The sequence below is a fragment of the Neolamprologus multifasciatus genome, chromosome 22, assembly GCF_963576455.1.
Source record: "Neolamprologus multifasciatus chromosome 22, fNeoMul1.2, whole genome shotgun sequence".
Taxonomy (NCBI): Eukaryota; Metazoa; Chordata; class Actinopteri; order Cichliformes; family Cichlidae; genus Neolamprologus; species Neolamprologus multifasciatus.
In genome coordinates, this window is record NC_140459.1 from 19,377,284 (window position 1) to 19,396,254 (window position 18,971).

Here is an 18,971-nt window from a genome sequence, read left to right on the forward strand (position 1 = left end):
AGACTGCTGATGAAGTTAAACGAGGGAAATGTTGACATTTAAAGCAATGCCAATTCTAAAGCAAAACAGCCATACACTCAACAGCTACTTTATTAGGTACACCGTGTCAGCACTATGTCGTACTCCATTTTTGCCTTAATTTGTCATGGCACAGATTCAACAAGGTGCTGGACACGTGCCTCAGAGATTTTGGTCCGTATTGACATGATAGCATCACACAGTTACTGTAGATTTGTCATTTACACATCCACGATGTGAATCTCCCTTAACACTGCATTGAAAAGGTGCTCTTTTGGATTGAGATCAGTGACTGTGGAGGTCATTTGAGTGCAGTGAACTCATTGAAATGTACAAGAAACCAGTTTGAGATCATTTGAGCTTTGTGACATGGTGTGTTTTCCTGCCGGAAGCAGCCATCAGAGATGGGTTTACTGTGGTCATAAAGGGATGGACTTGGTTAGCAATAATAGTTTAGTAGGCTGTGCTAAGTGATGCTCACTTTGTACCAAAGTGTGCCAAGAAAATATCCCCTATGCTGTGATACCATCAGCAACAACCTGAGCTATTGATACAAGAAAGGATGGATCTATTCTTTTATGTTGTTTACAAAATTGCGACCCTGTGATTCACATCGATACTCATTAGAGCGGGCAACATTTTTCAGTTTTACATTGTCCAGTTTTAGTGAGCCAGTATGAATTGTAGGCTCAGTTTCCTAATCCTACACGACAGAAATGGCACCCATTGTGCTCTTGTGCTGCTATAGCCCCTCTGCTTCAAGGTTCGACATGCTGTGTGAGATGCTCTTCTGCAAACCTTGGTTGTAATGAGTGGTTATTTGTGTCACTATTGCCCGTCTATCAGTTACAAGTTACAAGCAGTGTGGCGAGTCTCCGCCTGTCACCTCTGGCATCTTCACCCAGAGAACTGGCATTCACTGGATATTTTTTCTCTTTTTTGGATTCTTCTGTGTAAATCAAAGTGATGATTGTGCAGGACAATCCCAGCAGATCAGCAGTTTCTTAAAAACTCATTTTGATGCCCAATTTGAACTTCAGCAGATCCTCTTGACCATGTCTACATGCCAAAATGCACTGAGCTGCATGTGCATTTTGGCAGCTGGTGAGTGTATGTAAAAATAGGAAGACTTCTTATGTGTTTTTTCATTGAGTGACTGTGTCAGAGTTTCTGTAATTTGTCAACAGAGGCAACAACAACAACAACAACAACAAAAAGGGTCTGAAGAAAAGATTAATTACATGCTTTACTGTGCATTAATCAGACATGCTTGGTCATGAATGCTGTGTGCTGTTGGAGAAAACACCAGCATGTAGCGTAAAGCAGAACTCTCTCTCTCTCTCTCACACACACACACACACACACACACACACAGTTGTACCTATTCACAGTGTCGAATGCACGCGTTTTGACAGGAAACAGTCATTAGTTAATTAGGAACATTTGTTGAATACGGCGCTAACGTGTTGCAACTGTTGGTGTCACATATTGAATAAACATGCTAGTTCAGAGGCACTCAAAAAGAACAAGAGCTTTGACAGAAGCTCTTGCTGCTTCTTTTCTTCCTGAGGAAGTGGAAACAGTTCTTCTTTCTTGCTCTTTATCACTGACACAACTCTTCAACACCAAGGTCTACGAGACACATTCAAAAAGAATACACAATGAGTACATGCTGAAATCCACCCTGGCATTCGAGTACTATCATTCTCCCAGTAGTTTTCTGGTGGAGGGCGTGTAAAAAGAAAATCATTGTGTCACATTCATAGCACGAATGATGGTGCGAGACCTGCCAGCCACAAGCACCAATAAACAAACTAGATGCATTAATAGTTCGTGCTTGTTTTTGATGTTTCGCACAGGGACTTTAACATGCACACCCACCCACCCCTCTTTTTGTGTGCCCCCCAATCCCGGTTCTTTTCCCGTTTCTCACTTTTCTCTTTTGGGGTTTCCAGGCTTTGATATTTCTTATTTAGGTCATAGACTCCATAGCACTTTGAAAAGCTAGCTGGGTGTATACAACTTTCCCTTCTAGATGAAAATAAAGCTTTGAACAAGAAAATCCTCTGATAAATTTAATTTGTTATTAATCTTTATCTAAAATTAATTGACTGTAATAACTTGAGATCAGACGCATGTAAAAGTTGACTCTGCTTTGATTTAGCAGGACAATATGCATCTCTTTTTTTAGCAAGATACTTCACTTTTTGAATCAAGCTACAATATAGTTACTTTTTAAAAAGGCACCACAAGAGAGAACCTGAAGGAGAAATTATTTTGGGGCACAGTGTAGAAACAAAAAGAGAACTCAGCAGAAAAAACATACATTAGGCAACACAAACACAAGTATTTTAAAGATATTTTAGAGGGTTAAATCAAGGTTTATTCCAAAATATCAGCAAAAGAATGCCAGGAATACAAATAATTTCACAGTAGGAGTAAATAAAGAAGACAAACAAGTTTGGAAAAGAAGGTTTTCTTAGTTGCAAAGTAGAGAAAATCCAGTAAAACCAATGTCATTAATCTATAACTTGCCTCTGTGGTTTATATCACAGTTTTGGATTATGCCTAATGTTGGTGTCTGTGTACCTCTTGAGGTGAACAACTTTTTGGTCTTTTCTTGAATTTAATTAATGGTATTTAGGCTGTTTTAAAAAACGATTTTTGTCAAGTGATTAAAAATGTAAAAAATGGTGAAGCAAATTGACATTTACAGAAAGGCTGTCAGAAGGAATTATGAAGAGCATTTAAATATAAGATCTTGTTTTGTTCCAAGAAACTATATTTTATTATTTAGGATGTTTTCATGCTTTTTTTTTTTTTTTTAATATTTCATGTAGTCAGAAAACCTTTACAAACCCCTTAAAAGAATGTTGTTACCCCATTCAACTCCATTTCCTTCAGTTTTTGTCCTCCACTATAAGGACAGTTTAGAATCATGGAACCCAAAAATTTGTTGTTAGAAATGAGCTTCTCTGAGGCAGGCATTAGGAAGATCCTTCGAAACTATATCAAAAACAAGGGCAGACTAGCTGAGCAATTGAACATCAAAGAGAACCCAGCTCCATTACAAGCCATTAAAACCATAACGGCTGCTTGGAAAGAGTGAAGCTTAGAGGATCGATAAAGGGCAGTTTAACTGTCTGACACAGCTCACTAATATCTGAGGCATCAACTCCCATTCAGAGAGAGACTGAAGGAGAGAGAGAGAAAGGGGGGGGGAATAAAATGAATGAGAGAGAAAAAAAATAGAAGTTAGTGGATAAGAGAGCGGAAATGGAAAGAGGGAAAGACTCTTATTACTGAGTGCTTTCCATCCTCCATTGCTCCCCTTTGTCTTCCTTCTCTCACCAATCCCTGATGTACAGTATTCTTGTACTGTGATGATATAACCTGATTTTACAGTAGAACGGCCATAAGCATAATTCTTTCCCTATACACACAGCACACATTAGCACCAACACGCTATCAAACTAGATGATGAGCATCTAGTTATGCAGTTGGGAAAACTGCTTTAACTTATGCTTATATTTTCATTCCTGCTTTTAATTTCAAACACAGCAACATGTACAGCAAAGTATTGCACAATAAGCAGCTGTGCATGTGATGCTTGCACGAACCTATATTATGCTAACTGCACTCAAACTGTAATATCGCTCCGATATAAAATTGCACCCGTCTGAAAACTGATGAAAGTGTTTTGTTTGACAAACACCAGATCTAGGCAGAGAGGCTTAAAGATTCTCTCCACCTCCTTACTTGATTAAATTCCTTTTCCCTTTTTGTCACTTTATTCTGCCATTCTTTCCTCCCACGCGATCCTCTTTCTCTTTATCGGGGCATCAGAATGCGGAAGCGTTAAGCCTCCTTGAGATTGATACTGAGCTCAATGCTATTTTTATTCCCTACTGGTGCAGTCATTGAATACCTTGCCTTTTCACCTGCGGCTACAAATGGAATCCAGTATGATAAGTCATGATAAATGATAATGTCTTTCTGGCTTTAGGCCACTTTAACTTATTCCCAAAAGACAAACACCTAACAAAATTCTGTAAACGCTATTTTCTGGCTATATTTGCATAAAAAGTTACACAGGTCATTCATATCTTTGATTGTTTTAAAGATCAAATACCCTTTGTGTAGTTATTTCTCCAGTTTTCATCAATGCTAGTTTTTTTCTAGCAGCACAGCCAGCTCATTAGTGCAGTTTTTTCTGAAATGATTCTGTATAAGTTCCATGGTGAAGACACGCTTCTCTTTAGGCTAACAACTTTTCTCGAATCCTACTGCCAGTTGGTGTCCTCTTTGAACAGCTGTGGCACTCAGGCTTAGATTCAGGCAGACAAACAATTGCTCAGATGAATAAATAAACTAGCCCATACTTGCACAGATGCAGAAGCAGATATGTGCATGTGCAATTTGCATGTAGACTGGCTTGCACATTTCCCAATGCCATCGCTCACATCACTCTCTCCCTTCTTTTCTTTCTAGTCCTCTTCCCTCTTTCGCTCTTTTTCCTCCTCCATCTCAGTCTTTCCTGTAACAAAAGGGGGTCTTCCTTTTCAAAGGGCCTCAGAAAACCTTGGGCACAAAAAGCAGGAATTGCTATAATTGGCAAAGACGTGGTGAAGCGTTTGGCATGAGGAACTCTCATATTCCAATTATGCTGACAGAAATATGGGCTTGCACCATTTCAGAATGCAGACAAACATGGCAAGGAAACTACTCACTACTCATGAATAGTCATAACATGCTCTCTGCTGCATTACGGTGAGTTTAAGTGTCACATTTGTCAAAAGATTTTGCTTTGTTTTGTAGCCGCAGCATCACATTCACATGCAAATCGGTAGCATGATGTGCATGCTGAAAATGTCAGAGCAGTTTCTTTGTGCAGCATGAAGGTAGACAATTTCAAATTGAACCCTTTAAAGTTTGCTTTATGGTTTCTACCCGATACCGTCATGTTGCTTTACGGAAGGCATTTCTTTATGATTCTGTCCTTCACAGCATACATACAAGATTGAAAATGTAACACATCTACCAGTATATTTCCCCGCGCCCCACAGAATGTTTTGGTTTATTTGAAGCACAGTAGCTACTCAAAATACACTCTCATATCATCTGACGTTGTCCTGCTGGAAGATGAACCTCCGCCCCAGTATCAAGTCTCTTACAGACTCCAAGAGGTTTTCTTCCAAGATTGCCCTGTATTTGGCTCCATCCATCTTGGTGTGTTCAGAGTGATGTGCAGAGTTAGTTTTCTGCCACACATAGCGTTTTGGCCAAAAAGTTCCATTTTGGTCTCATCTGACCGGAGCACCTTCTTCCACATGTTTGCTGTGTCCCCCACATGGCTTGTGGCAAACTGCAAACAGGACTTCTTATGGTTTTCTGTTAACAATGGCTTTCTTCTTGCCACTCTTCCATAAAGGCCAACTTTGTGCAGTGCACGACTAATAGTTGTCCTATGGACAGATTCCCCCACCTGAGCTGTAGAGCTCTGCAGCTCGTCCAGAGTCACCATGGGCCTCTTGGCTGCATTTCTGATCAGCGCTGTCCTTGTTCCGCCTGTGAGCTTAGGTGGACAGCCTGTCTTGGTAGGTTTACAGTTGTGCCACACTCCTTCCATTTCTGAATGATGGCTTGAACAGTGCTCCGTGGGATGTTCAAGGCTTGGGAAATCTTTTTGTAGCCTAAGCCTGCTTTAAATTTCTCAGTAACTTTATCCCTGACCTGTCTGCTGTGTTCTTTGGACTTCATGGTGTTGTTGCTCCCAATATTCTCTTAGACAATCTCTGAGGCCATCACAGAGCAGCTGTATTTGTACTGACATTAGATTACACACAGGTGCACTCTATTGAGTCATTAGCACTCATCAGGCAATGTCTATGGGCAACTGACTGCAATCAGACCAAAGGGGGCTGAATAATTACGCACACCCAACTTTTCAGTTATTTATTTGTAAAAAATGTTTGGAATCATGTATGACTTTTGTTCCACTTCTCACGTGTACACCACTTTGTGTTGGTCTTTCACGTGGAATTCCAATAAAATTGATTCATGTTTGTGGCTGTAATGTGACAAAATGTGGGAAAGTTCAAGGGGGCCGAATACTTTTGCAAGCCACTGTACATTTTTATTGCTATGCAGATGATACAAGAATGTCTTAAGAATGCAAGAATGTCTTAACACAATAAAGACCTGGATGACCTCCAATTTCATCTTTCTAAATTCATATATAAATCTCTTCCATGGGATTTTTTAAAATCTATTTTTTGTTCTGCCTTCTTCCCATCAGCCCCAACCGGTTCTGCTCCAGTTTTCTTCTCGTTAAAAGGGAGTTTCTTCTTCCCACTGTTGCCAATTACTTGTTCACAGGGGGTTGTTTGATTGTTTGGGTTTTCTCTATTGTAGAATCTTTACCTTACAATATAAAGTGCCTTGAGGCAACTCCTGTTGTGATTTGGTGCTATATAAATAACAGTGAATTGAACTGAATTAATAATGAATTTATGGAAATACACTTGGTTTAAGTCCAGTATGTGCCACAGACCTAATTCCCTGTCAACAAAACCATTAATAAATAACAAAACTCAGCATAACAGATTTTCTGTTTAGCAAGTTGATTTCTATCCACATTGGACATCCTAGTCTGGAATTTATTAAGAAGATGAGCTTTCTAAACAGCTGCAAGAATACTGGAAGGGTCTTCTACACACTATATAACTGCCATTGCTTTGGGGTATGTGAAGTGTGTTTTATATATAAATATCCTGAGATGCTGGCAGCACTGCACAGTGCACTGTTTAAAATTTTAATTCAAACCTTTTAGTGGTTTGCAAGCAGGAGGGCTTGGGAGACAAAGCAGGGAGAGCAGCACAGCCAGCTCATTAGTGCAGAGTGGAGTTTGTCTGTCTTTGAACATGTCTCTCTCACACTCATCGGTGTGCCTACAATAAACTCACGTATGGCTATGTGCACAAAAAAACATCACACAGGTGGACAGATGATTCCGTGCCCAAACAAAAACTTATGTACTGTGTATGTATGTGGCTTTTCTCATACATATACCTCCACATTATAATGCAAGCTGCCTTGTTATATATTCGCATATCTGATGACTGCTGAACTCCACAGGTTGGCAGAAGAAAAAAGGGAAAGTGGGGCAGAATGTTCTTAAACACTGAGCTCAAAATGTGCATATGGTTGGATCTCCTTGAACAACAACGCATATACACACACTCACAGACTCACTGTCTAGGTAGATGCATTCTCAGCTTGTACCAACCTTTAAATTTATAAATACCCCTGTGGTATTAAAAGCGAGTCTGTGTTTGATGTGGAGCTCTGAGCTTTTTTACATCCTAATGCATCAGAACTGTTTCCTGTCATGCTGTCTTCTGTTGGCTGCTGCTTTTTAGCTATCTTTTAAAAACAAAAAATGACTTGACTTAGAACTAACTCCCATCATACAACAATAGATTTTACTTGATAGAAGTTGTTTCAGTGTTATTTAGTGTTTTGTAATGTTAACCATGCTATATATTGGGTTTTAGCAGGTTTTGTCAGATCTGCTGCTTTTTTTTAAAGATACATTTCATGCATTAAACATGGAGATAGATTTTTTTTTGGTTCTGTTAAGCTGAACGTCATTATTTTATTCATGTATGAATAATTATCTGCGTCTGTTTATTTATTTTTAAGATTTAGCAAAAATATACATAAATGGATCTTGGTTCTGGGTACAATATAAGACTCACAAACAACTGTAAGTTTTTAATATCATTAGCTTGTTTAATATTATGGCCCCATTTAGGGTTTTTTTTTTTGTTTGTTTGGGTTTTTTTTTTTTGTTATTGCCGACAGGAAGCTTCGTATTCAGCAAGTGGTCCAACATTAAATGTTGTCTCTTGCAGTTAAAGAGGTCATACTTAATTTTTAGTTCAAAGGTGTCCTGTGGTACTTCACAGAACATCTGTGCGAAGACTTTTGCACTGATGATAGAACTTTCAGTCTTTAGTTTTATGGAATCAAGCATGAAATGTAGCGAGAATGTGACTGCAGTAAAACTGGAGTAATTATTCATCGTCCTAAATGATGATTAGTGTCAAAGTACCCTCAGCACTTGGACTGTTAAACTACTTCCTGTCATGGTTAAGGTATTTCACTGCTGAAACAAGATCCACTACAGCAAACACTTTTGGATTAGCATCATTATATATATATATATATATATATATATAGAGAGAGAGAGAGAGAGAGAGAGAGAGAGAGAGAGAGAGAGATAGCATGCCGAGGGTCAGATCTTGTGTACATATGGAAAGAAATTGATACAATGCACCAGTTTTCAATAATACAGAATGGATTTCTTTCATTAAATAACACACTCTGGTACTTATTCCCAAGAAACACTGTAAAAGGTTGCGAAGGAAGATGTGAGACGTGGAATTTCATTGGCCGTGTTACCTGATATTTACCACTCAATAGGTTAACGCCAAGGGGGGTCACCGCTCCCTGTGGAGTGGCGTCGTGCATTTTTAAAGAGAAAGCACACACTAACCAGCAGGATGCCAGCTTCCTCTCTCAGCGTTCGGAAGCGCTCATAAACACACCATCGCTGACCTTTACCTCCAATAAACACCATTAAATATGAAAAAGGGCATAATTGAAAGTAACCACACTGTCGCTTTCTTCTTTTACCGCATGCACACACACACATTTACACACTTAAGAAAGCCAGAGCCTTGCACACATTACCTGGCTTGCTACTTGGCTGATAATAATAATAACAGTATTAATAATCTTGACATTTTCTGTCATCTCATTAGGGCACACTGCAAACATCACACACAGAGACGAGCCTTTGACGGTACCTAAAAATACGAGAATACCTAACTTTACATGGTAAACTGACCAACCAGACCAAGCTGGTTTCCATCACCCGTCTTGCCTCCTCACCTCACGTTCAGTCCAGAGGGGGTTTTACAGGATGAAGAAGTGTACGCGAGACTAATCACAAACAATCACAGCGAGAGGATTCATAGAGGCAATCAAAAGAAACACTGGCTCACTGGTGAGGGTGAAATATTTATTTTGTCCATTGATTTGTTTTCTGAACAATTCCCTCTTTCACCGATCATCCACATGTACTGACTCCTCCCTAAACTCTCCAACTTGTTTTCATTGATCTGACAGGAAGTGAGTGTGACAGAGTGAGCTTGAATGGGGTTGGAATAGAAATTTCATTTGGGCTGGGTGTTTATCCTGCAGAGGTAAACTTTGATTTCAGGCTCTGTTGTGGCATTACTTCCTTTTCCCCCACTGGCAGAAAACAGAGAGAGTAATCAGCTTAATTGGTATAATTATGGGGTAAGCAGTGAACCCTTGAACACACGCCTCTGCTTTCCGAGACGGATATTGCAGATTATGGGGGTAAAGTTCTCTTCATCAGCATTTAGCTGGGTCTCCTTTGTCTATGAATGGGGATTATGTGGAACACATTTATAATAGAGAAAACAGATGATCCAATACAGTGACCAGTATTTTTTGTGAAAATTACTAAGGCCCATTTTTTCCACTGTCTCAATGCCATTAAATAAATACAGTTTATTCCCAAATAAAAAGCCTTGTGTTGACTCGTATTAGAGCGTAGTTTGCATAAATACTGTTTTACCGTGTTGCCATGTGTAAACAGCAATCTTTCTAAAGACAGACGAACCAGTCTGTAAAAGAGCAGGCATAAAATGCACAATATTTACAACTCACCTGAACCATTCCAATGGTGCACCACTCATTTAATGCTATCTCATTAGAACACATTTGTAATGCTACCCTATTCTGTCTTTGGTGCATCATATTCAAGGGTATTTCACGTTACTGAATGTTGGACTGCAAGCCCACCTCACACTTTGTCTGTGTCTCTCTCTCGCTCTTTTTTGCAACCCAGGAGATGGAATTTTAAAACTTGACAGTCCTCTTTGAGCCAGCCTTTTGGCCCCTGCAGGTCTCTGTAAATTGAAAAGTCAGAGAGAGTAAAGAAGCAGGCAAAGGTAAGATAGAGAGAGGAAGGCCATGAAAGAGAGGGAGAGAGTTTTCTATATAGCAGGACGGCCTTTGTATTCCCCTATAGCAAGATCTTGGCCACTTCTTTTTCTCTTCTCTCTCGCTCTCGCTCGCTGCTCAATGAAGTGACCCTCTGCTGCAGAAGCCAGATGCTATCAGATGCCCTCAATGTAGAATTCTACCTGTGTTGGAGGCAGGTCTTTGAAAATGAAATGAATCCCCGGACCGCTTCCTGTTTTTTCAGACCTCTCAAAAGCATATTTCACAGTTAAAGCTGCTTCATGGCCACCATTTGAAGAGTAATTGAAAATCCATGGCTGATTGACTCAGACCCTTGGTAATTAATTTTCCTTTAGTTGCAGGGCTCCAAGACCAGCTCTCACATCTGTTCTATGTAATGGTTCTTTTACCGCACTGGTACTATTAACATACAGTGGTTTAGGTCTGCTTTGATAAATGGATGGCTGATATCTACCAATTAACTGTTCCAAATATTACAGATTTAACATACTGAAGAGCAGACCAGTAGACTGTCTCGAGGAATTGCCTTTTGGCTGTGTATACCAAGTGGTTTATTGGAAATTTGAGGGGCAGCACACTGTTGCCTCACACAAGAAGTCCCTGGGTTCCAATCAACTCTCAGGTAAGTCACTTTTGTAGGGGGTTTCTATATCACCCTTGTTCTCTCTGGGTACTCCAGCTTCCTCCCACAGTCCAAAGACCTGCAGTTGGTGGGGTTAGGCTAACTGGTGATTCTAAGTTGACTGTCTCCCATAAGTACATATAAACACAAGTGCAACAAGTTATTCTTGCAAATATAATAGTAGTATAATAGTTGCATTTCTTAGGGACATCATCCCTATCATCGCTATTATCTACAAATCATACCAAGCTTCACAGGGACTTGTTTTAGGCAAGAACCTATTTTACATGGTGAAGTTTTCCTTCTTTCCCTCTGTCCTTTCCTCCTCTGCTCGATGTGTGAGGATGCCTAATTTGAAATTCTGTAGGCAGAAACTCACAATGTAAAGGTCTTAACCCTGGCTCATTTCCAGTCCTTTTGTTTAGTCCTCTTAACTTGACTCTTTTCAAGTACCTAATACCTCAGTGACTTATAGCTTGGTGTTCAAGGTTCCTGCTGTTCTACTGCCCCTCCTTAGGGCAACTGAACTGTTCTTCAAATGTTTCAGAGGGTTGGCAAACATCCACCTGTTTAGAGGCAAAGCAACAAGCATAACTGAAGGACATTTAGGTGAAGACATCATTGGAGTATTTAAATGTGAGAGCCATAGCTTAGCTGCTCTGGTGATTACTAGAGAGAAAGAAATTGCACTTTAGGTACAAGATGAGATACCACAGGGTAGAAGAATATTGTTGCTTTTAAATGGGAAATTGCACCCAGACATTTTTGGGGTAATGTGACTTTGATACAGGCATCACGGAGGCCACCAAAATCCACCTTTATGTTCTCCACAAAAACAAGATCAAAGGAAATGACATCTACGCAGAAAACCGAAGAAGGAGTTACAGCAATGATATCTGAGAGTTCAGCAAAAGGAGGAGAGGGAGAAACCTAATGGCATGTCTCACATTGATCGACCTTGGAGCCTGTGTCTTGGAGATGAGTCGCTGATATACGCAGCATGCTGAGTATGGGAATGGTCAGCATTGACATCCAAGTCACGTTTGCAATGGAGTGTTGTATGGCGCTATAATCATGGTCAGCCTATAGAAGAAAGAGACAAAGGAGGAGAGAGAAGAGGTGCGCGGCAGGCAGCTCAGCTGAAGGTCTTCTTCAAAACAATTGTGATAGAATAAAAAAAGAAAGTTTTCTGACTTGCTCCACGCAGTGGCTGACATTTGATTTTGTCGATAAAGACAACATGTAGTTATAACTATGGACGTATTTTCACTCCTTATCTGCTACTTTACAACAGGTCTGCATAGGAGGCGTAACATTAAGAGCTTAGCAGCTCCTATTGTATATATATATATGTTTACACAGAAGACATCAGGCACAGTGTTGAACTTAGCTGTTCACAGACTCAGGACAGGACTGGTACACAGGAAATTAAATTAAAATATGACTAGAGGGGCATTAAAGGGCATATCGCACATAATATACATGCTGTTTTGTGTTTTCTCTGTAGACACAGCTTTAAATATCTCACCAGCACTTATCCGCCACACTTGATACGGTACTTGTACACGGGGAATTTAAAGGCACTGCACATTTTCCCGTAAATGTTTTGCAGATTTCCGTTTTTTGTCCTTGCCAGTAATATTTTATATTCACGGCTCTGGGTACAGAAATGATGCAGTCCACCTTGAGTAGAGACTTCTGAGATTATAATAAGACTGACTAAATCATGTTTGTATTACATCTGGTGCATAAGTTGCACAGCTTTTGGGAAGTATTTTCATGCCATTCTGTATGCGAACTATTTCTGGCATCCTCATGTGAGTTTGAACTTCTATGCATCCTTTTGTTTTTTAAAGGCAGTTTCTTTGGGGTTGATTTGGGTAAATGTTGTTAGGGTATCAAGACTAGGTCAGGCTATTGAGGCTTAGGTTAGAAAAGCCAATTATCAAAGAGATGAGAACTTTATTATGACTGACAAAAATGGCTAATTGAAAAATAAACCTAGTGTGACCTGCCTTTTCACTGTGATGGTAATTTGCATCTTTAGCTTCTTTCTGAGGTATTTAAGCTCTTTTTTTCTTTCCTTAGTATAATATATGGCATCAAACCTGTGTCAGGGTTATGTCATTGTGCACAGAGAGCAAGACTTTTCTCCAGATTAGAGGAACAAAGTTGTTGCGAGTGGCTCAGGAACGTGTCTGCTAATTAAGTGCTCTTTTCTCTTTAGTAGTAAATGTTTCTTCTCTGTCAAGCCAGATTTTTTTAAACTATATCTTGAGGGCTAAAAAGCAAAATGCCCAAAATAAGGCTCAATGTTTGAAATCTATTCGTTTAATGCTACCAGAGGAATTTGTATTACCTGCTGTTCCATAGTCTGTAGACTCAGAAAGACCTTTTACGAGTGACAGTAAGATTTGGATAATGCATCTTTGTGGCTCAAGTGGCCCTGGTGTTGCATGGTCTTATTGAGTTCAGACTCACCTCTGTCAAACCTCAAAGAAAACTTGGCCATTTGCTTCTCTTAGATGTATCCATGTGTTGCAAAGGGAAAGGGCTCACCAGCCTCTAGACATGCTCCAGGGAGGTGGATGGTTCTTCCACTCCTTCAAAGCTCAGTTAAACTGAGCAGAAGTAAGATGCAGTGATGAGCTTAAGCTCATTGTGCAGCTCTGACAGAGAAATGTGTGGTGGCCCTGAAAAACACCAACAAATAGAAAAATGCTGAAAAAGGACAAAACAAATAGAAGTCAATTAAAACACAGAAGAAATTGAAATTAATTCCACAAAAGCTCCTAAAACCAGAAAAAAAGACTCACAAAACACAACGGAAGTGTTTTTGGGGAGACAATAAAGTGACGGAACAGTTGCTGAAGTGAAAAGCAAATAGCCAATCTAAAGTATTACATGAATCATGCGGAAAACACACATTACCAGCATCTTTTTATCGTCAACACTATAAAATCCTCTGCTTCTTCAAAACATGTCTCAGTGCAATCCTTCACATATTTTGGTTCCTGTCACTTCTCCAGCTGTTACATCGCGGTATTGTCTCCACTATGTCTATTTTTTTCTACTTCCTTTATGTTTTATTCAACGTCTGGTGCTGTTTTTCTACTTTCTGCTGTTTTTTAAATTGCACTGCATTTGACTGGATTTGAAATGCAAGCTGGGAAAACAAATTTATTTGCAAATACTTCTCAAATCTAAGCCGCGTCCATGTCTTTGTAAATAAATGTGTGTGTTCGATGACACAATAAAAAAACGAGTACCTTAGTGGACTGTAGGACTGTAAAGGTTCACTCTAATAACTCTATCACTGAAAACAATGAAAAGCCAAACTTTCAGATATTCTACCCAATATTAAATGCATGTATGGAAATCAATAACCCCAAGAAACATGATAAAACAGCATGGTTGATACCCACTATTGCTGCTAGTTTTGCTCCCAAGCTACATCCTTTCATTGACTCCTTTCAGCTACACAGAGCCTGACCCACATCCACAACAAAAAGCCCCAAAATGGAAAACATAACCTTTTGACCTGTAATCATAATTCCACCAGTAAACAACCTTTCCCAGCATGGGTTCAAATAGTTCCAAAGGGTAAATTTAAAAATCTGTAGTACCTTTGTTTTCTCAAAGAGAATGCTTGGGGAGAAAACAAATGAAAAAATAAAAATGGGAAAAAAAATAGCAGATTTTATGGAAAACACGTGTTCTGATAAGCAGAGTCGTTGCCCAAAGGAATGGACAGCTTTGGAGCTGAAGAGATAATCTGAAATTCCTTCTTCTCTCTGGTGAAACCAGCAAGTGTAGCTTCCCCTGAGGGTGAATTAAGTTTCACAGCAGAGTAATGCTTTTTGTGAATATCAAATAAAGGTACTAATATAGTCAGACAGCAGAGAGAAATGAGAAAAGGAGAATGGAGATGCTACTCTGGAATATCATTTAAAAGCATGCATGTTGCCTGTGTTAAATGATAGTTTCATGTGTCAGAGAGGTGTTTTCAGTATAGCTACAACAGTGAGAACAACACTGGAAGTCACTTTTATTATCCCGTTCCTTTGTGAAGCTGCTGTTGTAGAAAAAAAATACTCCAAGTAACGAAGATAGAGCCCTAAACGTGGCCTTCTTCTTTTTTTCTTTTTTTAAAGGACTATGTTATGTGAAGCGTGTAGGTGGCACTCATCAGACGATTATCGGATGCCAATGAGTGATCCAGGATAGTGCAGATGTAACCAATGGAAGAGCAGGAGGCGGATGCTCTTCAGTTTGCAAACCAACGCAGGTTCTTTCTTGTGCTCTCTAGAGGGCCATCCCTGGCGATTAAAAACAGAGGCAGTGTAGGAATGTACTAAACATGAAGAGGAGACATTATGTGATTTAAATTAAATTTAGCTTAATTCTATGAGCTAAAAGTAATTGTACAAACTGGGCAATCTGCTGATGATCAGCGGTCCAACTGTCTCATTGGTGTTTGAGAGGGGTTCATTCACCATGGCTCTAAGATGTTTTTGACTACAAAAAACAAGCAAATAAACAAAAAAACAAAAAGGCTTTTGAGAGCTGCATTGTGCATTGGACATGGGCTGAGGGGGATGTGGAGGAAGAGCTGGAAAAAGCAAAGCAGAGGAGGTGGAGAGGAATGCAGAAGATACTTTCTGTGAGTTTCTTGATAGGCCAAGATTGGAAACAAAGCAAATACTACAGCAAAGTGAAATCCCAATAAATCAGCTAACGCAGATAGCTGCGTTTAATGACACATCAGGCTCAGTCTCAGTGGCTAATTGTGGACAGGATTTGTTAAGGTCTTTGTTCTCTCACTGCATCTTAATTGTGTTAGACGCACCTTTTCTTTTTTTCTTTTTCTGTAAATCACAGGCATATATGTTTTATGTTCCTTTATGATACATATATACTATAAGTAATACGTCCTGATTATGAGGCAGTTGTTCAGTGTGTCATAAGATTTATACTATAACTATAGAATAAGGAGAAAATGTGCTGTAAATAAGAGTGCAGACGGCTACGAATCAAGGATGAAATATTGTATGCCAGTTTAGGTGAGGTCAACTTAGATGCTTTACTATAAATGGTGCATCAGTTTGTTTTGTAAAAGAAGATATGAATGAATCATTTCAGTGATGATAGTCACAGTCAAAGGGAAAGGACTTAGAAGGAAATATCCCTCTTACTGTTACTGGGCAAGAGACCCCGACAGGTCGCCCAACCATCACAGTGCAAACTCAGAGACACAGATAAACATTCACACCTAAAGCCAATTTAGAAGTGATTAACCTAACGTGGATATTTTGGGGCTGTGAAAGGAAGGTTTTCGGAACAATCCTTGCAGATTAGGAGCCAGGACCTTCTTGGTGTGAGCCTAACATTTTTCAGAAAGTATTTCTACATCACTAAAATTCTCAGTGAATACCTTAGGCTGATGATTACCAGTGATGTTAGTTTTTCTATAGGAATTAAAACAAACAAACAAATAAATCCTGCTTGAATTCATTGTAAAGCAAGTTATGTAATTGTTTTGTGTGGAATACATGAAGAGTTCTAGGTGGGTTAGTTAGTTAATTTTGATGCCCTATGTGTTTAATTTTCTGTTACTCTAAAAAAAAAACGTGTTGTTGGGAGTCATTGCTTTAAGGGTGCGCCACAACATTTAAGCTTTCTGTCTTATATTGTGTATCTCTGATCTGTTCCTGTATTGTCTGGCAAAGAGCACTGGTAGGATCGGGGCATGGATCTACACCTTGGGCTCTTTGTCTTGTTGGGAGAGGGCACTATGTTGGTACACACTTGGTCAGCAGCATCCACAAGCATTCCTAGCACTGTAACGAGATAACCACTTCACCTGTCAATGATTTTAATAGTTCCTTTTCTAGTTGCCTGCTTGAACTTGTTACACAGAAACCCTCAAAACCAGGACATTACCCAGCCTCAGGAGAGTGTTGTCCCTGACTGAGCGAAGCCGCAGGGCACAGATCCCCTCGGGTTCTAGAGGAATAATCTGTTAACAATTGCACAGCGTACCCACGTTGGACCACATTTTATTATACACACCTGTTCCCCAACCTTATTCAGCTCGAGTGTTTTTCTGGGCCACTGCAACCACACTCACACACCGTGGTGCTGATGGAGTCAGGCAGGGATGTAAGTGGATCAGAGATATCGACTCTGTTAGCAGTTTCATTTTTGTCGAGGCTCATTTTTTCAAAGATGTGTGTTTTTGTCTAGGCTTTTTTTTTTGCGTGTGAATAATGCTTTGTGGATGAATACTTTTTACTGACTCACTGCAGAATCCGTGCTCACAAGAATAGCTTTCAGGTCTTTAGAATGGATAGTGTGCTGTTAAAGGGACCCTATTATTGAATGTAATGTGAATCTCTGCAAGCTATCCACAGCTGTTTGTGTCTATTTTTTTTTTTTAAACTTTTTAAAAACCATTTATCATTTGATACATGCTGCTGGTGAAAACTCAACTTTTCCTAGTGTTGTTGTTTTTTATTGCTCATGTGTTGTGAGGAAATACCATGTGATGTGTTTATCGCAGAGCTAGTGGAGATGCATTAGGGTTAGCTCAGGTAAAATACTGTACCCAGTGTTTCTGTGCTAAACTAACCCCCACACAGCAAATCTTCAGCCTTCCTCTTTCCTCATGATAAATGTGATATGATGGAGTCAGTATGTGGTAAAACTCCATGCCTCACTCGCGATAGTCATACTGTTGAGAATCAACTCCCACGTACTGCATTTAACATTTTCACACATTTTCACACACGTCAATGGGAAAAATCTGTCACGTCGGTTTCATAAACTTTGAAAATTAATATTTATTATTGTTATATCCTTTATTTAGCCAAGAAAAAATATCTTCTTCCAGAGAGACCTGGTCAAGAGGGCAACAGAAATTACAAACAGTGTCTTACCTATTTAGATACTGGCCAGGTGCGTTCATAAAGAGCAGATCACCACAATCCAGTGAAGGAAAAAGTTGCAGAAATCAAATTACTGGCATTATGTTAACCTTCATAACATTCATAGGGCTGTTTTCTAACACCTTCTAATCATGGCATGGCATTTAAGAGAGCACAAACATGTCCCTAAAAATTGCAAAATAACTTTCGTGTAATATTACATGTAATGTAACTGATGTTATGCATTCACTATTAATAAGAACTTGTTAGAGAAAAGAGTGAAGCCACTTAGGTGGAAATCTGTGCTATAAATGCTACACCGTAGGTATAGAGACTTGTGAGTGATAGTAGGAGGTGCACAGGTAAACAGATTGGAGTGAAGTGAACACTCTGAATAAACTCAAGTTAAACAAACATGAAACAGCAACAGTAATTAACAGTCAATTACCAGTCAAAAGATGAAGAGAAGTGGGTCTTTCAGCAGGATAATCACATGAAGCCTACCAGCTGCTGGAAGAATGTTTATCCCAGTAGAAAGCTGAAGTCGAAGAGTTAAATTTCCATTCTGAGAAATTCAAGCACCTTTAGCAACACAAGACTTTACCTCCTGTACAGCTTGAAACACTTCTTTGAAAAGTGTTTCCCACATTTTTCCCTGTTCATATACATAGCAGTCACTTTAATAAGAGCAAACTACCATGAGCCCTGACCTGCACAGAGATTTTCTAGAGTTATTGAAGTCCTTGCCACTTGGATATACTGATATCTAAAGGCTTTTTTTTAATCTCTTCTCTAATATCTCGGGGCTATCTCTTCCCCAGCTGTAAGCAGAGAAAGACTAGCCCTGTAAATCAAATTAGCTGTCTAATGGACAGAGATGAAGAGAAGGAGCAGGAGGGGAGGAAGAGTTGTGATACACCTGTAGGATTACACTGTTTTACCTTTTTTGTGAATGGAAGTAGGGAGAGAGTGAAAGGGAACGAAAAAAGGCTTGGTGGTCTGAGTACTTTTAACTTCTGGATGATTTTTTTTTTCATGGATATATAAACAAATTACACCGATCCTCTCAGCACAAGGCTCGGGACAATCAATGGAACTCCAGCAGAGCGGCGGCACTGTAATAGACTTAATATTGCCTTACCTCTCTAATGGAATCCTTTGCATGAGCAACCACGTCTGAAGTCTGGTACCGACACCCACACATACCCAGAAATACAGTACAGGCAAATGAACGCACACACACACACACACACACACACACACACACACACACACACACACACACACACACACACACACACACACACACACATAGTGAAGGC

General features: G+C 39.6%; 1 protein-coding gene across 1 annotated transcript in view; it reads left to right on the forward strand.

The window, feature by feature from the left end:
* The window catches only part of gabbr2 (gamma-aminobutyric acid (GABA) B receptor, 2), a 185,714-nt gene that overhangs the window by 59,823 nt on the left and 106,920 nt on the right, over positions 1-18,971 (forward strand). The window lies entirely within an intron of this gene.